Source organism: Molossus molossus, unplaced genomic scaffold (genome assembly GCF_014108415.1).
Source record: "Molossus molossus isolate mMolMol1 unplaced genomic scaffold, mMolMol1.p scaffold_m16_p_17, whole genome shotgun sequence".
In the NCBI taxonomy this organism is placed as follows: Eukaryota; Metazoa; Chordata; class Mammalia; order Chiroptera; family Molossidae; genus Molossus; species Molossus molossus.
The window spans coordinates 43,495,734-43,522,381 of NW_023425352.1; the positions used below are offsets into that span (position 1 = coordinate 43,495,734).

Below are 26,648 nucleotides of genomic sequence, written 5' to 3' on the forward strand. Positions count from 1 at the left end.
CATTCTTCTTCTTTATTTATTTTTACAGAGATGCAAGGGGTGAAATGGAAGGAGAAGAGGGGGTGGATAGGGAAATAGAAATGGGAAGAAATAGAGAGAAAGAAGAGGAAGTATTAAAAAGGATATGAGTGCCCATGTAAAAAATAGATTCCTGGGTTAGAACTAATTAAATTGTGTGTGTGTGTGTGTGTGTGTGAGAGAGAGAGAGAGAGAGAGAGAGAGAGAGAGAGAGAAAGAGAGAGAGCGAGAGAGAGACAGAGAGAGAGAGAGAGAAATCTGTGTATGGGTTTTTGATCTGAGTATTGATAAAGAATGATACAGACATTTATCTTATCAAGGTCTAAAATGTTCTTCATATTAGGAAATCCAAAGATCAATTCTTAGTCTTAATCTTATTTGATTTATGTTATGCGAAGTGCTGAGGTCCCAGAAAACCTCAGCATATTATTTGTGGATTCCAAAGGACTAGCTGTGAAAGACATGGGTTTATTAGGACTTACATGTGCACCAATGGTAGCTGACCAGTGCAGTTTACCACTGCACCGGCTGCCACCAGTGAGGATGTCCCCCTAAGTTTCATCCAGCCTGCCCATGGGTTGTACTGGGGGTGGCTGGCCAGCTGGTGCTATTGTTTCATCTCCACTCAGACTTTCCCAACACAAGCTTTTATAAAGTACAGAAAACAGAGAGAAACGGGGCATACAGAGGGAGAGGGATATGCCTGTGAGATCAAAACATGTTCTTCACAATCAAGGCGCACATCTAGAAGCAGTTTCTCTTTTGCCTTTCTTAGACCGAGTTCCTGGCATGGTTCCCAAGGGCTCATGGTCCGCTTACAGATGGCCTTCACATATTTCCAACAGGGTGGGAGGGGGAGTTGGGGTATGGGGTGGGGCCCTTGTTTCTAGTTACCATGCAGTTTATCAGAGCCATTTGACACAGATGATCATTCCATCCCTCTAGAAATACTTTGGCTTCCAGGACACCATACACACATAGTTTTCCTACCTACTGATTACTCCTTTTCAGTTTCTTCTGCAGGTTCCATCTGACGTCCCCCCTACCATCCCCTGCCAAATTTCAAGGGTAGAGTGCACCAAGGCTCATTGTTTGTGCTCATTTGCATTTTCACCTACCTGTACTCTTAGTGATCTGCTCAGCTTCATAGCTTTAAGTACCATCTGCATGCTAGTGATTCTCAAATATATACGTCAGCTCTGAACTCCATGCATACTCAGTATCTCCACTTGGGTGTCTCATAAGCATCTCAGTATTATAGTGTGTAAAACTGAATTCCTCTGCTTTTGTCTCAAAGCTTTGAGATAAAAGCTTACTTCCTCAGTTTTCTCCATCTAAAATAATGGAAACTTCATCCAGTTTCATTTAGGCCAAAAACCTTTAGAACCATTTTTCACTTGTCTGTTTCTCTCACCCCACAACTAATCTGTCTACAAATTATTTGTGTCCTTAAATATCCAAATTTATATAACTTCTCATCACGTTCATTATTGTTACGTTGATATAAGCCACCATCATCACCTCCCTGGATTATGATAACTTTTGGGCTTCAATTCTTATTCTACCAAAAGTCTATCTTAAACACAGGGACCAAATCAATTATTTTTACATGTAAGATCATGTCCATCCTCTGCTCATAACTCTCCAATGGCCCTCCATTTTACTAAGAGTAAAATCCCAAGGCTTTTCAATGGCATCTAAGCATAAAGGTGTGGCCCTGGCCGGTTTGGCTCAGCGGTTAGAGCGTCGGCCTGAGATCCTGAGAGACCCAGGTTTGGTTCCCGCTAAGGGCGTGCACCTCGGTTGCAGTTTGTCCCCAGCCCTGGTACGGTCATGCGGGTGGCAACCACTCGATGTGTCCCTTTCACATCGATGTTTCTCTCTGTCTCTCCCTCCCACTCTATCTGAACAAAATATCGAAAAATGTCCTCAGGTGAGGATAAAAAAAAAAAAAAAAATGCATAAAGGTACCGTAGTCCATTATCTTTCTGAGCTTACTTCCAACAACTCTTTTCTACCTCACTCTATTGCATTCCTACTGGCCTTTTTTCTAATCTTTGAATGTTTCAGGCATGCCCATTTGCCTCAGGGCCTTTGCATTTGCTGGGTTTTTTGTTTGTTTGTTTGTTTTCCTGTCTAGAATATTAGTACCACAGACATGTGCTTCAGTCTTTTGCTCAAAAGTTAACTTCTCATTGAGGTCTTTCCAAAGAACCTTATTTAAAACGGAACCTCTCTCCATCTGTCAGGTACCCCCAGTCGCTCTTTCTTCTTCATTTTTCTCCATAGCACTTGTCATCTTTTTATATACTATGTCTCCAAATAGTTTATATTTTATACACCCCTCCTCTGAAACATAAGCTTCTTGAGGAAAGACTGTTTGGTCTTTTAAATTTATTGTTGTATTCCTGATACCCAGAACAACACAAAGTAGAGGTCCAATAACTAATTGTTAAATAAATGAATGAACAAAAGGAAATGGCAAGACTAATTCTTCAATCAGATAGCAACCTGGTTTAAACTCCAGGTGGCATCATACTACCAATATGATCAGTTTTCTAGACCATCAGATAGGAGAGGAGGTAGGAAATACAGGGCAGCTTGATTTATGTCATCAGAATAGAAACCATGTGACCTGTTTGCCTCTTTTATCACCTGATCATGCGCCATCCTCCATCTCCTCCCATCCCCACCAAGGAGCATATGTGTAAGCTGCGGGCGGAGTACTGATACAACAGTGGAGGGTGGCATGGGAATCTGGGCATGTGCCCACGAAACTAACTTGTACACTCTGGACTCGCTCATGTCTGATATCAGAAGTGTCACTACCATCTTACCACCTATTGCTGCTGAGCCTTCTGAAACTTGTGAATTGGTGGACTTGGCAGACTTGGCAACCCAGTTTCTGATGGGCAGCTGTGTCTACATAGGTACTTGATGTTTCATGGTTCAATGCTTCATCTCAAGTAGGGCTCAGTAGTATATGAAAATCTATTTCAAATTGCCTTGGAATCTCTGCAGTAGGTGGAATGAGCCTGGCTAAAAATATAGACCTAGGGGTCTATATTATTACTTTCCTATTGGAGCTTACTGTAAACTATACATATTATCTGTTCTCAGCACAGGTACTTCTAATAGCATAGGATCTGCTATGTCTGATATTCCATGTGGCAGGGCTGCCTGAAAAACACGTTGGACCTGTTGCAGACCTCTTTACTGTTCTGGGACACTTTCAAAGCTGGAAGTCTTCCATGTTTGTCAGTAAAGGAGTGGAAGCAGTATTCCCTAGTGTGGACTGTGCTATACAGGTACTTAGACCTAAAAAGGCCTGCCAAGCATTGTACTTCCTTCATAAAGGTGGGATTATGAGATGCTGTAATTTGTCATTTACTTTGAAAAGGACATCCCAGCTGTCTTAACTGGAGAGGACAAGAAAGTTTCTTAGTTTTCCACTCGGCTTTTTCCGCTGCAATGGTAAAGACTAAGGAAGACTAAAACAGTTATATATAAATTACTCTAAAGAGTAAAGAAGCTATGTATAGGTTCAGACAACTATCAAATATGCATGTTTATGCCAACTTTAAATTCAGGAACTGGAGAAATGATTATGGAGTAAGTTAGTGGACCCCAGTGGACTCATGATAAGCAGGACCTGGGCCAGAATTCCATTTATTACATGGCACCCATATATCCCCAATATAACAGAGGCCCATGTTGCTGCTTTGAGTCACCATATGTCAATGTTAATTTGAACTCTGTATCTAACAGTTCTTGAAATATTTTGGCATTTCTCTCTCTCTCTCTGGTGTACTGTTATTTGAGTAAATGGACAGAAGTCCCTTATGGAAGAACTGGAAGAATCATTACTAATTAACTCTGTCAGGGTATCATAGGATTTTTTTTTTCCTAGGGACATGACTTTTCCATCAGTCAATGTATTCCAGATCTGAGAATGTCTCAGGAGTAAACTTTGGGCAAGAGATTGTGAATATTTATTGGGGTATCCACCCTAAGCCTCTTGATTATCCATTCCCGACTTCTTTGCATTGTACAGCTTCAGCAATACTCTCAAAGGCTGGCTATTTATCTTGATATTTGGAATCCATGTTGTATTAACCATCTCCGTGGTTCTTTGCGGGTCAGCTTCCTTGACGACCACTTTGACCTTACTATTCATTATGATTATTGCATTCACCTTGCTTTTTTTTTCAATTAAGTGCAGCCACCTGACTTCAGGATCCTCTCATGCCCATTGTTACCAGGGTGGCCACTTCTTCAACAGAATCGCTTGTTGCCCTGGTCTGCCAAGGACAGCTGTCCCTGTGCTTCTCAACAATGCTAGTGTCCTTCACACCGACATGTTCCCTAACAATGTTCCCTAATCATTTGGTAAATGGATTGTCTCCTAGGTCCTTTCATAGAACATTGTTGATGGGTGGTTTTTCTGGCCTTAAGTAATATATCCATGTTCTAGCAGGCTCACTTATCTGGATCTTTTGATTACTGCCTCCACCATCTGTCATGTTTATACTTCATTAGGTGTGGGCTGTTGCTTTGTCCCAGCTTCCAAGAACCATCCTATTGGTATATTAGCACTGTCTCCTGGGGGTCCTTAATGGGGTGCAAACTTTGAATCACAGGCGAGTGCTCACATATTGATAAAGTCATCCCTTTCCAACTTCACATCCTGTTCTCCTTCATACAGCATCCTCAGGATGCCATCACATGTGAACTCTTCTAGCTCTTGCCAGTATAGGTTGGCTAGGCATTGCAGCTTCTTTGACATTTAGTCTCTAATCTACTTCACCAGACCCATAACTTTCCCAGATGGCTTTTGTTATGACTGTTCCTATGATTTGGTGGCCAGGAGGAAAAGTAAGATAGATCATGAAGGGACTTGTATTATTGTTCAAGACAAAAGCTTCTGCACCATCTTCAAGGCAAAGTGGGGTGGGAGTGCAAGCCGTTAAGAGGGAGGAGGGTCACTTCTGAATAACTAGAGGATTTGGGGGAATCTGATAAATCTAGAGAGTTAAGATTTTCTAGTGCAGCAGCCAACATGTTCCCATCTGACATCTCTATGCACCACATTTTCCGCATTAGCCGTGCCCTTACGATAGAAGACATGCAGTTGTTTAGGTTCTCACACTACCTTCAGTTGGTGGTATTTTACCCTTAGGCTTTCATTTTCATATCAGTTCCCCATTAGTGGAATTTTTAACAATTGCACCATAACTGCACACAGCGATGAGATTTTCATTTTGGAACTAGGTGATCCAGCTTCTAAACCCCATTTGATAGTTGTCGTCCTGGAATCAGTTTGGGCAGGAACCGTCCAGCGTGGCTTCCTCGGGTGGCAGACTCTGAGGCATGGAGATTTGCATGCAGGAGGTTAAATGAGGAGTGCTTTTAGTAACATCACCTGTGATGAGTGAGGGTCGCAGGACTGGGCAGAAGAAGTTGGATTGTGATGCAGTTACAAAAGAGGCTTCAGTTGATCCTACGGTAAGATTGGAGCTATTCACAGTTGCCCTAATTGAATCCAGAGGCTATGTAGTCCAGCACCATCAGTCACTGGATACAGATGTCTCCAGGAAAGGGGATGTGTGTTCGTGTAGCTTAGATCAATTCCTGGAGAAGACTGACTCAGCTGTGAGCTATCAGCAGTTTGCACTCCTGGCACCTGAGGAAATGCGTGCCTCAGTTTTGAAGGACTATTTGGGCAGCAGGCCATGGAGGCTACCATAGTTCCCAACAGAGACTTGAATGAATGATTGAATGGTCCTTTTGGGATTATAAGCCTCTTGATAGTAGATTCCTTTTGGATAACAGTACAGCAGTTAGCATAGTGCTTTCCATCGATTGATCAATATGTGTCGAATGAATAAATGAAGGGATGAGTTTTAAGCTTCTCACCCATCAGTGACTATTTTAGGTCCCAGTCAATAATTAGAAGTTTTAACTATCATCCTTCTGCATGGCAGTTTTCTAAAACTTGCCACTCCCATGAAGTAGAATGATGTGGGTTTACTGTTTGTGTGGAACAGTGACTAGAGAGATCCTTTTGAAATGTGGTGGTGTGAGTGGGCACTAAGCTGAGCCCAATTTAATTGCTGCTCTGCTCCTCAGCCATGTCACAGGACTCATTAGTGCCTGGTTGATGGCAATTTATTGGCATGCACTGCCTTAGATAGAGGCTGAGTTTTGTGTGCTGTGGAACTGCCTATTAGCTTCATTCTGAATACTTAAGAGTATACTAGACATACTTAAAATTTCTTCCTTGGAAACAGATTGTTGGTAACTGCTTTATTTTCTCTCTAAATACAGAGTTTGTCACCACATTTCTTCATTAAACGATGTCAATATTCCACTCAGTAGAAATAATTGTACCCTTTTCTTAGGTGCAATTATCCTGATGAAAGTAATTAGTCAACACAGCTACTTAAGAAGGAGCCCTGCATTTGGAAGAGATTCAACTCATATGTACCATGTGGTAGGGATTTAGCTTGGCACTGAATTTAACTTGGCAACATGCACAACTTCACAGAGGATTTCTTGGTTGTTTTTTTTCCCCATACACAGATGATGTCCCAAGAACATCCAGTACAAAGAAAACATCCTTCCCTGTATTAAGACCAAAAGCATACCTGTTATTCTGACAAAAATTATACATATATATATATTTAACCCTCATAAGAAAATCAGGATTCTAATTTTACTTTATTCTCTCCTGCCTGTTTGCCAACTTTTTGGGTATTCAGCTAATGTTGTACAACCACATAAAGCTCACCCCTGCCATCAACTATGCATTTGGAGTGTGGATTAAAAAAAAAGAAATAGAGGAAAGCAACTTTTTAATGGCTTGAGATCTGAAGCAGTTTGAGAGATTTCAGACTCTTTAAGTTATCCCTAGACCAGTCTCTTTCTGGGTACGGAAATTAACTGATGGTTCTCAAATCTCTACTACTAAAATTTCTGGGGTGCTAGTAATATAATATATCTTGATAGGCATTTCAATTACACAAGGGTTTGAATTTGTCAAATTCAATGAATGATCACTTTTACATCAAAGGAAAATACTTAAAACACATATTGAACACTAATGATATGTATGGTGAATATTTTTGGAGAAAGGTACCAATGTCTGTAATTTAATTGGAACTGCATAAAAAATAATATGAGTTGTTAGATGAACATAGATATGGATAGATAGAGTTGTGTGATAAAATCAAGTAGAGTGAAATGTTATGGTAGAATCTAGGTCACAGGTATAGGAGTGTTCCATGTAAAGTTATTCATGCTTTTCTGTGTTGGAAATTATTATAATAAAATATTAAAATGAAAATTTTTATAATAAAATAAAATAATCACCTTTGGCACTCCTCTTGCAGTACCCTTGAAGCAAACTTTAATCAAAATGGAATGACAATTTATTGAGTACCTATTATGGACAAGTACAATGCTGGGTACAGGTTTCATTGGGATTCCATGCTTAGCAGATTTTCTCTGTTCTTCACTGGGTCTAGTGCAGCAGCTCCAATCTCTCTCATTCTGTCTCCAGTAGAAAAAATATAGGCAACTGTATTCTAACCCTCTGGGATGCATGGATTGATTTATCCATCCATCCATCCATCCATCCATCCATCCATCCATCCATCCATTTATCCATCCATTCATCCATCCATCCATCCATCCATCCATCCATCCATCCATCCATCTGTGTTTACTCTATTTCTCTGTTTAGTGAGAGGGATTTACAAGTGATCAAGACCAAGCTCTACAATCAAGAAGCTTCAAGTGTCATGGGGAATTTCAGTATGAAGTCACTATTCCTGCAAGTTCCACTCTGACCTTGTTTATTCATTCTGTCAGAAAAAATTACTTCAAGACCAGGGATGTGATGTAAGATATTGAAAATATACTTGTCCACATCTGGAAAACTTCAAAAGTCGCATTTTTTATTTTCCTGGTAATTTCCAAAGCCACAAAATATTCCAGTCACAAATAAAAAAAACCCAAGGCTTTCCTGTGGGAAACTTTAGAGGAAACCTAACAAAACTTTCCCCAATTGGAATAAGCCATTAAATACTTAAAAGAATTTTAGTAGCACATAAAACCAAACCAAGTCCTCTGAATATCACAGGGCCAAATCAAATGTTAAGTTTTGAAATAACCCGACAGAATCCATCTCACCCAGGTCTTGCCTGGGGAGTTATTGCTCCCTTCAGATCTGTCTTCTTTTTTTTTTGTTTTGTTTTATTGGTTTTAATTAAGTTTTACAGAACAAATTAGTTTGCCATATTTGAGTCACTTTTGCACAGAGATGAAAAGTTCTGTATTCCCTCTTCCAAATCAGCGTTTTACTACCGAAATAGCAATCTGTGCGATGCAACTACAATTGAAACTCCAGTCAATAAAAGAAAAAGTCCAGTAAAGTGGGAGAGAGAGGATATGGGAAAGAGAGCAAAGAGTAGACAGCAGAAACAGAGGAAGCAAAAGAAGAATAGAGAAGGGAAGGGAAAAACTAGGGAAAGTAGACGAGGCCAGAGGGCAGCAAAAATGACTCTGTGTTCTCAGAGTCAAATGCTTGCTGTCAGATTCGAATGTCTCAGGTTCCTTTTGCCTTCACCCCAAATCAATAAACTCCTAGTTGAGAGTCTTCGTAACCCACTATTTGCCATTGGAAACAGGAGCACCAGATATACTGCAATTCTAAGACTCAATGACTTGGACACCTGTTCTTGATCCTTTTCAATCCTCTACAATAGGAAAAAAAATTTCTCTCACCTATTTTTGATTTGGTACTAGAATTCCTGGATGTTTTCTTTCCCTTGCTTTTGTCTCATCTTAGGCATATAATGAAAGACAAAGAAACCAACAAAGAACAACCAACAAGCAAAAACCCTGTGTGAGAGCAAAGAGCCAGAGCTTGAAACTTACAGTGGTATGTCCTTCCACAAGATGGTGCTCATCTTTCTCTGCTTTTACTTTCCATCTTAAAAACTGGAATGACTGTGACGTGGGTTTCAAAATGACTTGAATGATTATACATACACATTTCTGATAGCATTGTAGGATTTTATTCATTGAGATATTTAATTTCCAGGGTATATTAGGGGACGCGAAGATGAAGGGAGTATTGGAGTTCGGGTATTACTGAAAACAGACTGAGAGAGAGATTAGTGAGCAGGGACTGTACTATGAAATGCTCACAGAATTGACACCTGTATAAGAAAAGGGAAGGCAGAGATTGGCTTGGGCATAGGATGAAGCTGGACTGGGGTGCAGTTTTAATGCAGGTTAACTCACAGGGCTTTGAAGCTGGGATGACCCTCCACAACTGTTTTTTTGGGGCACTGGGCTGGGCCCTAACTCTTCTGTAATGACCACTGGATGTGGACTGCTCCATGAGGCAACATATTATTTAGTGAGACAGCTCTCTTCAGCAAAGGCATTTCCTGAAAAGGGCTGAGAGCTGAGAGCTGTCACCAACAACATTGCCAGCAATTGTAGGAATAAATCCTACCTTTCTAATGGGAGATTTCCTGGCATGCTTTCTTCTCCTTTTCTTTCTCCTATGTTTATGTCCCTAGTATGTGGCAGCCACAATTCCATATGGTTCTTCTCTCTGAATTTCTCCAAGTCTTCTAGTTAGCCATGGCTATTTCTTTTTCTTTCTTTCTTTCTTTTTTGTTATTTTTCTGTTTCAGTTTGGTTCCCTGAGCAGCTATAGCTGTGGCTTCGATTTTCCTAGCAGCTTATCTTTCACCTTTGCTTTGAAATTGAGAAAGACCAATGTGCCTCGACGGAGAAATTTTACCTATCTGATTGCTAGGCAGGGGAGGAGCAACCGACAACCCATCAGTGAAAAATGTACGGGCAGTGGATTGGTTTCTGCTAATTTTTCTGATCTGTTAGCTAGTGCAGAAATGGATGGTGGCTGCTTTTCTGTTTCTTGCTTGTAAGGAATGTTAATATGAGTTTCAAGTCAATCAACTGGTGGATCTATATATTTTCCTTGGAGAGTTTAAGAGGGGCTCACTAAATAATATTCTTTTCCACCCATCAATCTGTGTTAGGAAGATGTATGACTGGTATCTAAGGCGCTGTCAGTGTGTTATTTTCCATGTTCCTCTCACATGTCAAATATAAAAATACAGCCTGTCAGTGTAAGTGTGATGTGGGGCATTGTTCAGAGAGACTGTGAGAACTCCTGCAGTGCTCCCTGATTCATCATTTCAACAGCCTAATCATTTCATAGCCCAGTCTAAACAAAACAGTTAGGACACTCCGACTTAGGGGGTACTGAATCAGGGGCAATTCAGAAAGGACAGAAAAGTCCCAAAGAGAAAAATGTTCCAGAAAAAAATAAATAAGAGAAGCCTTGTCTTTGTACCCAGTCTCATAGTTACTGATCTTTTTTTCCAAAGATTGTTTATCAATTAATTATTCTCCACCACACCCTACCCCCTGACATTTTGCCACAGCGTCTGGGAGTCCTCGTTAAATCAGAATTTCTACTTTCAGCTCACCTGTCACAGCTAAAGGCTCCCTCAAATACATTGACATCGATTAATATTTAATGATTGAATAGTAGAAATATTGGCTCAGCACTTTTTACTTTTTCTTCCTTTAAATTAAAATGCCTTTAAAATGGACTCTACTTCAGATACACTCAGCCCTAGATTTTTACAATGAGAGATTTATGTGGGTGCCAAATACAGGAGAAGACCATCACCCTGTGTAAAGCAATACATGCTCTAGGAAAAGGCTTAGACTGACGCAGAGAGAACTAGCATTTAATGAGCAGTTAGTTACTCTGGGCCAGGCACTGTATTGGGTACTTTCCATCATTCACCTCCAGTACTCACAAGCACCTCTACAAGGTAAGTATTATTTTATTTTTTATCCTCACCCGAGGACATTTTTGCATTTATCTTCAGATAGAGCAGGAGGGAGAGAGGGATGAAGAGAGAGAGAGAAACACTGATGTGAGAGAGACACATCCAGTGGTTGCCACCCACATGACCCCAACCAGGGCGGGGACAAACTGCAACCAAGATACGTGCCCTAAGTGGGAATCAAACCCCAGACTCTCTGGTCTGTGGGCCAATGCTCTAACTGCTGAGCCAAACTGGCCAGGGCAAGGTAAGTATTATTATTAACAGTCTCAGAGAAGTTAGAAAAAAAATGTCTGAGGTCACACATTCAAATTGTAGTAAATATTTGAATCTTGTGTTGTTGGGCTACACAATCCACACTCTTTCCTAATCCATGTTGTCCCACTGGGAGACAGGAGACCTGAGACCCACTGAACCGGTGCCCTATTTGATGCCAACAATCATTTTTGTGTCTTTGTGTCTCCATTTTCCACCTGTGAAATGAGCAATAAGTCAGATCTTGAATTCTAATTTGAAGTCTATTAGGACTGAGATTCTGGTTTTAAATCAGGTTAGCTCTTAGTTTATATGAGCAATACCCTACAGTTAATTTTTATAACATGCAGATGGAGAAGGAAATGAAGAGACATTTTCTTCCAGGGTAAAGTAGTAAAATATATATAAATGCTAAAAAAAATTAATATATGCATAGTGTGCATTTTTAGAGAGATCGATCAGCATAACCATGACAGAGAAGACGCAGCATGCTCAAGTGAAAAGAAAATAGGCTTCGGATCAGACAGATAAGTTAAATTCTACTTCCAGTACCTGTTGGCTCTGTAAACTGGGGCAAGTTTTGTAACCTCTACAAGTCTCAGTTTCCTCATTGATGAAATGGGGATAATAATTCCTACCTCACAGAATTGTGGAGAGTGGAAGAGGTCATGTATTTAAGGAGCCTAGAATAGTATTTAGCACCTGTTAAATAAAAGATCAGTGTTATTAATATTAAAAAGGAAATATCAGTCATAATCAATCTTCATAAATGTACCAGCTTAGTTCAATTTTATCATTTGTTGACAAAGATAAACTAGACACATGCTAAAAGGGATCATATAGGTAAAGACACAAGAAGTGATTTCAGTAATTCAACATCCTAGGTATAGTGATAGATTCCTGAGTAGTGTGTTTCCGTGAGTAGAGGAAGAACACTTAATGGAGGAGATACCTGCTATACGTTTTAAGGCATGAAGAAGGTATCTAGGAGTTGTGGGTTGCTAGCTTTCCCACAAAATCTGTTCTCTCTTCTGTAGTACTAGAGATGCAGCTTTGCACGTGGGTCCCAGTTTGAGAAAATATTAACCAGCTTCCTCTGCATCATGGTGTGACCTTTTGTCTAGTTTATTATCAGTGTTTCATGTGTGTATAATCTGTATCCATTGCTTAAAATAAATGACTCATTAATTTACCTATGGATGAACATTTGGGTTGTATGTGAAGATTAACGTATATAAAGTTTACTTCAATAGGTATAAACCAAAGAGGAAAAAAGAAAAAAGAAAATAGTTTGTCCTTTAATGTTTCTCCTTCTCCCTTCTGGTGGGCAGGACTACAGATGTGGTATGACTCAGATTTGAAAATGAAATCGAAGACAATATCCTAGGAGATGACAGAGCAACAAGATAGCAGGAACCTGGGTCATGATAGCCTTATGGCACAGAGCAGCTATGCAGTCTTGAAATTATCTTTATACTGGTAAGTGAGGGAGATATCAACATCTATCTTATTTATGCTACTCTGTTTTGGAGTATTCTGTACTACACGAGGCAACAATACCCACATACTCATTAATTCAGTATTTCTCATAGGACCACCTTCATTAGAATTACCTGGGCTACATATTAAAAATGTAAATTTCATCACCATCAAAGCAAATCCTTGGGGGATAGGAGTACAGATAATCCACATTTTAAATGTGCTCTTGGGTGATGCCCATATAAACTAAAGATACAGTATCCTGGATTATTAGCTTTTTGTTTTCTTAGGGCCTACGGAAAATGCTCCACAGCAGTAGACAGGCATCATCCTTTTAATATTGTAAGGTTATAATTGACAGGTTGTGAGTGCAAGTCAGGATAATTTTTCTACAATTAGGCTTAGTAATCTGTGGGGAATCATTGTTATACCCTTTAAGGCGGTTCTCAACCTGTGGGTCACAACCCTTTTAGGGGTTGAACGACCCTTTCACAGGGGTCGCCTAAGATATAACAGTAGCAAAATTACAGTTATGAAGTAGCAACAAAAATAATTTTATGGTTGGGGGTTACCACAACATGAGGAACTGTATTAAAGGGTCACAGCATTAGGAAGGTTGAGAACCACTACTTAAGCTTTGCTACTCAAACTGTAGTCTGTGGACAGCAATCTCAACATAACATTAGAGCTTTTTAGAAATGCTAAATCTCAGGCCCCAGCCCAGACCTACTGAATCAAAATCTTCATTTTCACATGATCTGTAAATGATTCATAGGTATATTAAATTTTGAGAAGCACAGCTTCTGGTGGTCTTCTTCCTTGGAAAGAAGTCTGTGAACCAGTGACCCATGCTTGACATTTATATAAGTGGCAACTATAGTTAGGAATTCAATGGGCAACCTCCAGAATGATAAAGAAAGACAGTTCTAGGAGCTAATGTTTTTTTCTCACCGTGATTGTACCAAACTTATAATCTTTTAGGTGTGAATCCATGGTCCTGACCCTTGCCATTAGCAAGGCCCATGTGGCTATTACAAAATGAAAAACACCTGGCTCTCAGCTTTGGGCACACCTTGATTCTGCTATTACTTGGATTAATCCCTTGTCAGTCTAAGTGGGCAGCAGATGACTTGCACTCTCTTTGGTAAGGACAAGGTTCTTCCACCTGTTTTTTCAATTACTCTTTCTTTTTTTCCCGACTTTACTGAAGATAATTGATGTATAAATTGTGTAAGCGTAAGGTATATAACATGATGATTTGATATATGTACAGTGAAATGGTGAAATGATTAACACACTAAGGTTAGTCAATACATCCATTACTTCACATCATTACCTTTCCTTTTCTTTTGTGGTGAGTAGAACTTTTAAGTTCTACTCTCAGCAACATTCAAGTATACAGTCCTGTTGTGTTAATCACAGTAATGTTAATGTACACAAGATACCCAAAACTTACTCACCTTATAACTGAAATTTGTACCCTGTGATCAACTTCATCCATTACCCATGGCCCATAGCAACCATCAATATACTCTGTTTCTATGAGTTTTTAAGGATTCCACACATAAGTGAAATCATAAAATACCTGTCTTTGACTGACTTGTTTACTTAGCATAATACCCTCAAAGTTCATCCATGGTGTCACATCAGCAGGATTTCTTTCTTCTGTATGGCTGAGTAATATTCCATACATATGTGGAAAATGTTATATGTAAAGTTCATTCTTAATATATAAAAATACAACTAATTTTTGTACGTTGACGTGTATCCTGTAACATACTGAATTTTGAATTAGTTCTAACAGTTTTTAGTGATGTCCAGTATTTTCTCTATATAAGATTATATCATATGCAAACGGACAATTTAAATTTTTCTTTTCTCATTTGGATGCCCTTGACTTTTTTTGCTTGCTTGACTGCTCAGGCTAGGGCTTCCAGTATTGTGTTGAATGGGAGTGGTGATAGTGGGCATCCTTGTCTTGCTCCTGATCTTAGAGGAAAAGCTTTTAACCTTTAACCACTGAGTTATGATGTTAGCGCTGGGCTTATCATATATGGCCTTTATTATGTTGAGGTACATTTCTTCTATACCCAATTTTTTACAGTAGTTTTTGTTTTTTATCATGAAAGGATGTTGAATTTTGTAAAGTGCTTGTCTATATCATGTAAATTTTATTTTTCATTCTATTAATGTGATGTATCACATTTTCAAATTTATATATGTCAAATCATCTTTGCATCCCAGGGGTAAATTCCATTTGATCATGGTGTATGATTCTTAAATATGCTGCTGAATTTGATTTGCTAGTATAATGGTGATAATATTTTTGCATCTATATTTTACATCTATACTTTTTGCTTCTGTGTTCATCGGGAACATTGGTCTATACTTTTCTTATAGTATCCTTACCTGGCTTTGGTATCCAGGTAATGTTGGCCTCATAAAATAAGTTTGGAGTATTCCCTCCTCTTCAATTTTTGGGAAGAGTTTGAAAAGCATTGGTGTTAATTTTTTTTCTAAATGTTTGGTAGAATTCACCAGTGAAACCATCTGGTCCTGGGCTTTTCTTTTTTGGAAGTTTTTTATTTATTTATTTTTTTATTACTGATTCTGTCTCTTTACTCATTATTGGTCTGTTCAGAGTTTCTATTTCGCCATGGTTCAGTCTTGATGGGTTGTTTGTGTCTAGGAATTTATTCTAGGTTGTCCAATTTGTTGGGGTATAATTGTTCATAGTAGTTGCTTATGATTCTTTGTATTTCTTTGGTATCTATTACAATATCTTCTCTTTCATTTATAATTTTACTAATTTTAGCCTTTTTCTTGGTTAGCCTACCTAGAGGTTTATCAATTTTTATATTTTAAAAAACAACAAATTTTGGGTTTGTTCATCTCTTCTATTGTTTTCCCAGTCTCTGTTTAATTTATTTCTGTTTTGATCTTTATTGTTTCCTTCCTTCTGCTAACTTTTACTTAGTTTGTTTTTTTTTTCCTAGCCCTATAAGGTGTAATGTTGGGTTGTTTATTCGAGATTATTCCCCCCTCCCCTTAATGTATATGTTTAGAGCTATAAACTTTCCTCTTAGAACTGCTTTTTCTGCATCCTGTAAGTTTTTGGTATGTTTCCATTTTCATTTTTCTCAAGGTATTTTTTTAAATTTCCCTTTTGATTTTATTCTTTGATTAATTTGTTATTCAAGAGTATGTTATTTTTTTTATTTCCACATACTTGTGAGTCTTACAGAGTGCCCCCTGTTATTGTTTTTTAGTTTTATATACTTGTGATTGGAAGAGATATTTGATCTCATTTCTATCTTTTTTATGTTGTTTAGACTTGTTTTATGGCCTAACTTAATGTATCATAGAAAATGTTCCATGTGTGCTTGAGAAAAATCCACCATTTTTATAAATTAGCCAATTCTAATGTATTTTCCCATGGATATTTGGAACTCACATGTGGCCTATAGTTAGGACATACTACTCAACCAAATGTGCACACCATAGTGTGTCAACGGATATCCCAGATATAATATACTAATTTCCTACTCATTCAGAGTTATTGTCATTGTTTTAGAAATAAGTTTTTATAGAAGACCATTTAAGCAGATCACTGGGTGGCTTATACATACTTATTATTTTTTCTCTCTATTCATTTGTTTGGTTTATCCAATGGGACTAAGTTGCTTAATAATGCCCTGTTCTTAGTAGACCAGGCTGGGGCCAATCTGGCTAATCACTTACTGAGTGTGAGTTTTGGATGGTTGAGGAAAGATCAGTGGGATTCTCTCTTCTCTTTATTCAGGGTTGGTAGCATCAGAGAATTAATTTAGAAGTACCATCTGGGGTGGTAGAGAATAATTGGTCAATATGAATTAATTTATTGTTAATAATAACAACAATTTTCACAACTTACAACCACAAGAACACAATAAATAATTTACTGAGCATTTTCTATGAATTTTACATATATTATCCCTATTAAATTATTTTTAAAATCATGATAAATTAGGAAACTGAGGTTTTGAAAAGTTAAGTGATTTTTCCAAGATTATTTAGCTTGATGAGTGGAGCACTTAGTGTTTGACTCCAGATTCAACTATTTCACCCATTAAGATGTAGCCTCTCAACAAGTCACCCATAGCCAAGAATACTAAGCTTCTGACCAATTTTGAGGTATGGGACAAACAAGAATTCAGCTAACTATGACGTGAGAAGAAATTGAATGAGCAAGATGTAAGATGGTGTGAATGAAATCTGAAGATACAAAATCCATGGAATTTTGGCCTCTGAGGGTCCATTTTTCCTTCTTACCAGCACCTTGGTTTCTCGGGGGGAGTTGCCCCTTCCACTCAGGATACCATATAGTGGAATCCTAGTAAGGAACTCAGATGCCACCGAAAAAAGGAGTAGATGTGTGAACTAAAGCCAACTGGACAATCACTCCCTGGAATTTGAATCTTGAACAAAGTACCAAGCAGATAATGCATGATCAGAGTTTAATCATTTTGGATTCTTCTTGCTATGGGTTCATTTCTCTAGTTTCTGCAGTTCTTGATTCAAGGCTGCTGTATCTCTTATCTCTTTCAAACTTGGTCTCCAACATACCTGTCAACTCTCTGAACTAACTCCCATCATCTTTTCAATATACTACCTTTTGATTAATTCAGCCAGAGTTGATTTCTGTTTTTTACAACCAAGGAACCCTGATCGCCACACCAGAGTTGTATTTTATCTGCTCAATGTGCCTTTGTGGGTAGGTCAGGAATATATAAGGAGACCTAGTTGAGACATAGAAATAATACTTATTTGAAAATACAATGAAAAACAATGATTATAGTCTTAATTGTTTTATGGGCAATAATAATATTTAGGGAGTGCTCATGGATTTTTGAAAAGAGGGTATAAGATAAAGCTAGGGAGCATCAAGTTGAACAGCAAACTTCCTCTACCTATAAGTCAAAGACACACTCTAATTCAGGACATATGTACATAAAATTTCCTATTAAGTAAAGTTTCAATTTAAAAAAAATATAAAAGTAAACAATCAAAGATATTTTGGTGATCTGTAGGAGTTCAACCTCCAAAATAATTAAAATGATATTTCTGATACTGGTTCACACTATACATTCCTCCTTCCAGTTGGAGAGCTGAACAAGGAAGCCAGCCCTTAGAATAATAAGAGTATGGTCAGAGTCAGAATACTGTGCAGTAGTAGACAGGAGAATTTTTATTCTCAGCTAGCAGGGTCATTGTAGACAAAATAGAGGTTAGGACTATTGGACTCTGGCATTAAGAGAAGGAGCTATGCCTACCAATGATTGTTCCAGCTGGGGTATAAGTAGGAAGTCAATCTCTATCCATGTCCACAAAGAAAGGGATTGAAGGCAATTCACATGCTTTGTCTACTGAGAGAAAAATTGATAGAGATCTTTTCTTACTGAAGGAAAAGGAAATAGAAAAAATAAAGTATGGGGAATATTAAAAATAGTATACCACAGAGGAAGATAATTTTAACCTAAATACTTCAAGGAGAAACAAACCTCAGAGAATGATTTCTTTCAGTAAACAGAAGAGAATTTTAGAAAATTGAATCATCAGTAGTGGAATGCAAGACATTCCATCCCTCTGAAATAGTAATAGAAAGCCATAATGAGAGAATTGGCTGAGATGAAAAGGAAGATTCTCGAGTAAATAAAAGACTTTCAGAACACAAAATAATGGCATGGCAGGATAACATTGTATAGCAGTAAAGAATAGAATAGGCACTATAGAAAATCAAATTAATGATGCATTGAGCAAACTCTAGAGCTCTTACAAAATACAGAGAAAGGGATAGAAAGAAAAATGATGAAGGAGAGTGTAGCTCTACAAGGCAGAATGGAGAAGAAACCTAATGACTTTAGGTGTTCAAGAGCAGAAAACAAGAACAATTGGAGATGAAGCAATAATCAAAGACATGTTATGTAAAAAGTAACTTTTCTTCTGAGTCATACAAATACTTAAGTATTGAGGACAGAAGGATTCACTGCATGCCAGACAAAAATCAGAGAAAAAAGCACTGCCCTTGACCATGACTGGCCAAAATGTTTGAATTAGCGGAATAAAAATAAATCTCACATTCACCCAGGCAGAAAGAAAAATGTTGTCTACAAAGACTGGCCCTAACCTTTCTGTAATAGCAAATGCCAGAATTGGAGAAAAGTCTTGTGCTTTTGGGTGAAAAGTTTGTAACTCAAGAATTTGAAAAGCACCCAGATTGTCTTTCATGTGCGATAGCAACAGAAAAACCTTCACCATTATTTAAAGGCTCAGAAACTACTCATGGATGTGAGGAGTTTTAAATAATATTTAAAATATTATTTAAAAATATACTAAAAACATATAGGAGATGAAAAAATGACCAAAAAAATAGAAATTCTAGACACTGTGTTGATTACATCACACTTTACACCCTGAAATCAATAATTGCATTTTCTAGTTAGAAGCCTGAGTTACATGGCTAAGCTTAGCCTTGCAGTATTCCCTTATACTCTTACTTTTTTCCCAATTTACCAGCACCAGGTTTAACTCTTGAGTTGTATCATTTAGTCCACTATGCTTCCTTTCAGATGAAACCCCTTGCGGTACTCATGGTACTTCTCTTTACAAGTGCTTGTTGACAGTGAATGACCTATGTTATAACATTAGATTAGAGAGACTAGAAAATGACAGAACAAAATATTTGCTTTTGTTCTACACAAAGTAAAGCAAATATCTATATTCTGGCCATTTTCAACGCCAAAGATCTTGACTAACAGTGTTCTGTATTTTTCAAACACTGAATGACTCCAGCTCTTGGTATTTGATTTGGAAAGAATTATAAACAACCCAGTGGAAAATTTTATCACCAAAGCCCTTATCACAGCTTCTTCTCACTTTCACTCTATAAAGCAATTATGTATATTAAAACACTATAAGGAAAATGTAGCTAAATATTCATAATATTAACCAGCAGGTGGTGGGATTTGAGGTGATTTCATTTCTTCTTACAAGTTTAGAACTGAGCATGTATTGCTCTTATAATTAGAAAAGAATTGAATAAAAACCCACAATATTCAAAGGATACAAAAAGGCATCTCACAAAAGCAGAAACCCAAATGACCAGTAACATGAAAAATACTCTTTCTCATTAATAATTAAGGAATTCTAATTAAAACCATAATATATTTTCAAAATCGTTGTAGTGGGCAGTAATTTAAAAATTTGACTACACCTGTAATAGTGAGGATGAAGTGTGGAACTCTCACACCTTACTGTGAGAATAAAATTAGTACAATCACTTTGGAAATTAATATGACAATATATAGGAAAGTTAACATATATAGCAAATACACTTTTAGATTGTCTCAGCATTGCTTGCAATAAAAAAATTGGATAAAAATCCATTAAAAGGAAAAAAATTGATAAAGCAATTTGTCGTATATTCTATACTATAATTAAAATAACTGAATGTGAACTACATAGAACAATGTGGAAAAGCCTCCAAAACATAATGTTGCTAGAGAGAATGCATGTTATAAAAGAATATTTATCACATGATTCCAATTTTATAAATTTAAAGACATAAAAAATAAATTTTATTTTTTTATGACACAAACATATGTAACAAAATTATAAAAGTATACAAGGAAGTGATGAATTCAGGATGGTTATCTCTGGGGAGCGAAGTAATGGACTTGAAATTGGGGAGGAGTAACTCAAAAGGCATTGATCATTCTGCAATTGTTTTTGTCTTGGGAAAGCATAAAAATCTGAGGCATAATATGAATATGGTAATATCTGCAAAGCTGATAGTAGGTATAATTTTATTTGCTTGAAATATTTCATAGTAAAATTAAAAATAAAATAAGAACATATTTTATTTATAATATATATTTGTTGTGAAAATAAAATAGTTTATGTTTATAATTTCACTGTGATATAGTCTCACAAAGCAGATAAAATATAACATAAAGACTGAAGTAAAATAAAACTGAAACTAAATACTAGTGATATTTGGGTGACAGGACTGATATATTTTTTACTTCCTTTTTCCTGTATTTTCATAATTTTTAATATGATATTATACTATTTTTATAATGGAAGCCGTATTTGGCCTGTATTGTGGAGGGTCTTGAATGTTATGGTATGTGTTTGGTTTTATCCTATGATCTACTATTTCCCAAATAATGTGCTATGGAACATTAGTGACCTTTGAGGTTTTAATTTGTGTTCCTGTGAAATAAAGTTTTCAGGGTCAATAAGTTTAAAAAAATGATGTTCCCCGTGCCTCCTGCTTGAATAAGCAGAATGCACATTTATACAGTAAAGGCTCTGAGAAGTTCTGTAGTAAAAAGCACCATACAAGACAAGCTGAGCATTTGTTCAGCTCTGTGTTTCCCAATTACATATGATTACAGATTCTTTTATGGGGGCGTATTTATTATCATTTGAGGGATGTTAGTTTTCAGGAGACGCATTTTGCAGAACACAATTATGGAAATATCCATAACATTATATAGAAAGTAGCATAATTAAAAGAGATTTTGGACATTGAAAGTGGCAGTGCTGGGCAAGTCGGTTGGAGGTGATGGAGGCTGGTGTCAGAGAGGCCAAATGGGCAATCATTGCAGTAGATAATTAACAGATGATAAAGGCTTCATACGTTGCTGAATGCTTCAGCCCACTATAGCCACAATTATGCTCCTGGCACACAATAAACACTCATTTCCCAAATGTCTGTGGACCTGCTCAGATTCGGCTGATCTGACTCCAAACTATAGTTTGGATCAAAGTCTGTTCCATGTATCTCAGTGTCTTTATTTTTCTTTATTGATGTGAGAGAGAGAGGCAGGGAGAGGGGGAGAGAGATAGAAACATCAATGAGAGAGAACATCAATCGGCCACCTCCTTCATGCCCCCCACTTGGGGATCAGGCCCACAACCTGGGCATGTGCCCTGGCCAGGAATTGAACCAGCAACCTCTTGGTGCATGGGTCAATGCTCAACCACTGAGCCACACCGGCCCGGCTCTCATTTTCTTTAAAAAAAAAAAAAAAGATTACCCAAGGTATGTTCTTCTTATGGCAAATACAAGTTTATTTCAAGTCTTGTACCATGACAACTAATATCCCATTGGCCAAAGCAAATCACATGGATGGCCAAACCCAAATCAAGAGAGAGAACATGGCACTCCGTTTACCACAAGGCGAAAACACATCACAGGGCCAAGCTTAACATCAAAGGGCTAGGGAAGTATATTCTTCCCAGGAAACTGGGAGTCAGGGGAAGAAGTGAATATTTGCTGAATGATTATCCCATCTATAGCCCTGTCGGTCTACAAAATGAACACAGCACAGCTCTTTGCTCGCTAGTGGAAATCTGTATATGTTATATGCATCAGTATGGTCTTGATTTCTGAAAGACGCCAAGGATGAAAATGGTTTTAGCATGACACAAACCTAAAGACAGTTGTGTGACAACTGAACCTTACCTGCACTTTATTTACTCTCTAGGTGTGATAACAAGAGTATAAAGTGTCTATAAAGAAGAAAATTGCTAAGAAATTAAAGCAGGATTGTAGGAGCTGAGCCCTAATCATTGTGCCTGGCAGAGATCAGCATGTGAGTAAGAAGCCCATCTTCCACATTCCACACAGCGTTTCTCTTTCAATATTAATTGACATTTAGTATTCAGAGACATGACACTGTCTAGATCCCAGAAAATAATTTCAATCCTCAAGGGGAAAAAAAAAGAATGATCTTGAATATTTTGAAATAATGTGGATCAAAAGTATAGGATCAAACAACCTGTTATGTTTTTAGATACTTTGTATTTTTACTCCAAAATGGTTTGGTGCCTGTTGTTTTCTACATTTAATATCCCATATTATATTTTTGTTGTTGTTGTTGTTGTTTGTCATTTCCACATATTAATTGTGTGATTCTGATATACAGGCGACCCTACCTGCATTAAGACACATTGCTTTAAAGAGTAATAGTAAGGTATATTTTTTGAGGTTTTATTTTCTGGCCAGACTGCTTTTAAAAGTGCAAGACTTATGTCTAGTTGTGTCGTAGAAGAAGTGGGAGAGTAAAGGAATGATGAGAGGAAACCGGGAAGGGCCTGGTCTGTAGCCAAACTGTGAAAATAAAGAGCGGAGAAGACCGGGAACGATATTTGGGGAAGCATTTTGGAAGGCAGGGATTCTCTCAGTGCTCATAACAGACCACCAGGAGGGCACCGGATATGTTCTACCTACAGAAATACATGTGTTTTACATATGAATTGTGTTGCATATGAAATGTTTGGTGCCACATCGCATCTATATGGAGTACTCGATACATAGTACTGAACAAAAAGGGGAGGCCTAAGACACAATTTTCTAGTCTTACGGTGTATCTCTTCTGTGGAATACGATCCTATTATTTTAAAAAATATAACTCAAAATAAAAACAAAATTCACAGGGTGTTAGAGTTATGAAGCTTTGGGAGATGGAGTATAAAGCAATTATTAATATTTTGTATTCAGTTTATATCTGGTTAATCACTTGTTGAGTCTCCAGCTGAATGACTAGATGTGCCTAGAAATGCTCCTTGGTACCAATAGCCAGGTTAGTTAAGTTAGATTGTTTACTGTGGCCCATCTAACACCAAATCCCAGGTCAGTGACTATTAGTGATAATAATGTTGGTGACTCTAGCATCATTCATATAAAGCGATCTTAGAAACCCACTGCTATACTTTAGTTTTAGAGTCATGTGCTCTCTGCCACTGGCCAGAGGGATGAATTGCGGATGACCTCCTTACCTCCTTAGGGCTCAGTTTTATTCATTTATTTATTCAACAAGTATTGTTGAGGATCTCCTCTGTGTAAGCCTTTGCTAGGTGCTGTGAGCAATGGCAGAAGGAAAAATAATCATTGCTTACAGTAATATTACAATGTAGTGGGATTTAGTTATAAGATATAGTTATAAGATATAGTTATCTTATAACATAATTTAAGTGCTATAAGACAAGTATACCCCAAATATTAAGCTATCTAAAAGAGGAAGAGGGCATTTGGGGTTGGAGTGGGCAGGGGGAAAGAAAGGAGTGGAGAGGGAGGGAGGCTTCTAGTAGAGGGGAGCTCTGAGGCTGGCTCTGGGTCTGGGGGGGCCGGTGAGGCACTGCAAACTGAGGGTGTGGTCTTAACACAGAGTAGAGAACAAAGAGACGTATTTGTCGAATGGTGGAGGTGACCTCTTGGCTGCAGGTGATGTGTAGGGGAGTAGAGGGAGTAAAAGTCAGGAAGATAACGTGGGGACAAAGCATAGAAAGCTTTGCATTTCCAGACTGAACTGTATTTATAAGGGACTGATAAGTCACTGGATTTCTTCAAGCAGATATTTGGTATGACGTGAGAGGTGTTTGGGGAAATGACTCTGGCATCATGGGTAAGATGATTTGAACTAGAGGGAAGGGAGAGTTGTTTCAGGCAGACCAAACTAAGAAGCTATCACAATAGTTTAAGTCAAAGAAAATATAGACCTGAACTGGGGAGGAGAAGTGAACAACATTTCTGGATGAAGATCTGATTAGGCTGTTGGGAGGCAGCTGGAAAGATGTCAGTTGTGGCTTAATTTTTTAATCTCCCCAAATTCTCTTAGCCCAGGTTTTCTCAACCTCAACACTATTGATAATATGAAGTGTATAATTCTTATTTATGGAGTAGGTGGGACTTTCCTGTGCATTGCAGGGTGTTTAACAGCATTCCTGACATTTACCCATTAGAAGCTTATGGTGCTGCCCCTACCCCTATCTGCATCTCCAGTTGTAAAAGCCAAAACTATCTCTAGACATTGGCAAATGTCCCCTGGGGGATAAAATTATCCCCAGGTGAGAACCCCTGTCCTATATACAACTAATAGAGCTAACAGGATATAAAATCTAACAACCCACCAGACTATGTCTATGTCTGTGTCTGTGTCTGTGACTGTGTCTATGTCTGTCTCTGTCTATCTATGTATCTATCTTTATATTTATCTATCATCTAACTAATTTGTGATCTATCATTTATTTTCTATCAACTATTACTAGGTTTAAGGTATCTCTACAAACCCAAAATATGAATGTGTTACAAAAATACCCTGAGATCCAGGAGACCTGTGCCGTATCAGCACCTTTTGTAGATGGACGCCAAGGGAAGATAATGTGGATCCTGAAGGTCCTGATACCAGATCACTCTGGTATCCCCAGGAGGGGCTCACTGGAAAACATGGCTGTGCTGGGTGGGAGTTCTGCAGCATCAGATCATGAGTGGGAGCAAGGGGTCCACATTTGATGAGAGGCAATGGGGCTGGCACAGTCTGGGCCCTGTAAACCGCTGATCATTAACAAGCCATTCCCTCCTGGAGAAGCTATTGAGGATAGACTTCAAACTGAGCAGAGCAAGGACAAAAGGGGCAAAAAAAAAAAAAAATCCCAATGCAAATGGGATTGGAGAGTAGAACAGATCTTATAAAGTATAAGGCCATACTTCTTAAATCACTTTGAGAGGAAAAACAGTTTAGAATCATGGATCTAGAAAAGTTATTTTGGCTTCTTTTTCTTCCTAAAAGTAGACGAAAAACTCATTTTTTTGCATGTGAGCAAAGGAAAAAGTATGCAGTCTAATAAAGAGAATGAGGAGCAGGACAACCCCCACGGCCCAGGAGGCACCTGGAAAGACATGCCGACAAAGTGGATGAAAACCGAAACCCAGAATTTCAAAGTGAGCTGAAGAAACCAAGCAAATAGTAGAAGCAGTGACAATAAATTAAAAATAGAAAAACTCAGAAATGAGTTGATTAAGGAAGATTCAAAAGGAAATAAAATTGATCTTTAATGAAATTGAGCTACAAGGCACACAAAAGCAAATAAACAGAAAGGATAATGCAATGTGAGAGATAGAGCATAGATAAGAAGAACATTTTAAATATCAAAAAGACATGAAAAAAATTTTTTTAAAGCATCTGAGAGAAAGGTATGAATTTAGAAGATTTATCAATATCTTATGTCTAATACAGAGATTCATTATCTGGAGTCATGGACTACAGGGTTTGTGGGTAAAATTCAGGTGGTCTATTAACTTGATTGGAAAAAATATGATGGCTTCATTTTCACCAATCTCTGGCTGAAATTAAACATTTTTATTTAATTATTAATGCATGCATCAGAACACAGTAGTATTAATAGTAGCCATTCCTTTGTCACCAAAACTAATGACAAATGTCATAATATCAAAATATAGTTTTACAAAATGTTTCCAAATATCACTTATGTTCATCACTTTTTCAAACTTATAGTTGTTATTAGACATGCCATCAGATCTTATTATTTAAAATATTAATACAGAAGTAAATATATTACTATGCCCAAAATTAAAACTATTTTGAGAACTCTATTTCACTATAACTAGTTTTCTTTTATATTCTATGCATTCAATTTTATGCATCTAAAAATATTATTCTGAGAAAAGACCCAATGGTTTCACCAGACTGCTAAAAGTTTCCATAGTACAATGAATATTGTAATCTCTATTATATAATAGGAGTCCCTGAAGGAAAATTATAATTCAAAAAACTTTCTTGAAATAAAAGACAATTTGAAATTACATATTGAGAGGACTAGAAATGGGCGCATAATGGCCAATATTATCCTGTAAAGAAAAATCCTTTGGACATCCCAGCAACACGACCAGTAGAAAGAAAATTAGATTGCCATTAGAATCTTGAACAGCAACACCTTTACGACCAAGGAAAACATAGTAATATATTTAAGAAATCTAAGGCAAGAAAATGTGGGCCAAGAATCTTATGTTCAGCCAAATTGACCTTTAACTATAAAAAGCCTCTGGTAAACTGATGTAAACATGAAAGAACACAGAGAATATTGTTCTCATGTGCCTTTCCTGAGGAATCCACCAGACCACAGTGAAATGAGAGTGGAATTTAATAG

At 37.6% G+C, this 26,648-nt stretch overlaps 1 long non-coding RNA gene across 5 annotated transcripts in view; it reads left to right on the top strand.

Annotated features, from left to right (window-relative positions):
• The window catches only part of LOC118632773, a 160,380-nt gene that overhangs the window by 126,087 nt on the left and 7,645 nt on the right, over positions 1 to 26,648 (top strand). The window contains exons 1-7 of one of the 5 annotated variants that reach the window (XR_004960056.1): positions 6,468 to 6,511; positions 7,763 to 7,920; positions 8,870 to 8,962; positions 12,506 to 12,653; positions 13,635 to 13,797; positions 22,187 to 22,294; positions 24,750 to 24,863. This is a non-coding gene — a long non-coding RNA (uncharacterized LOC118632773). Of the gene's footprint in view, positions 1 to 6,467; positions 6,512 to 7,762; positions 7,921 to 8,869; positions 8,963 to 12,505; positions 12,654 to 13,634; positions 13,798 to 22,186; positions 22,295 to 24,749; positions 24,869 to 26,648 lie in introns of those variants that run through there. The other 4 variants (XR_004960055.1, XR_004960052.1, XR_004960053.1 and 1 more) reach the window with 4 other exon arrangements.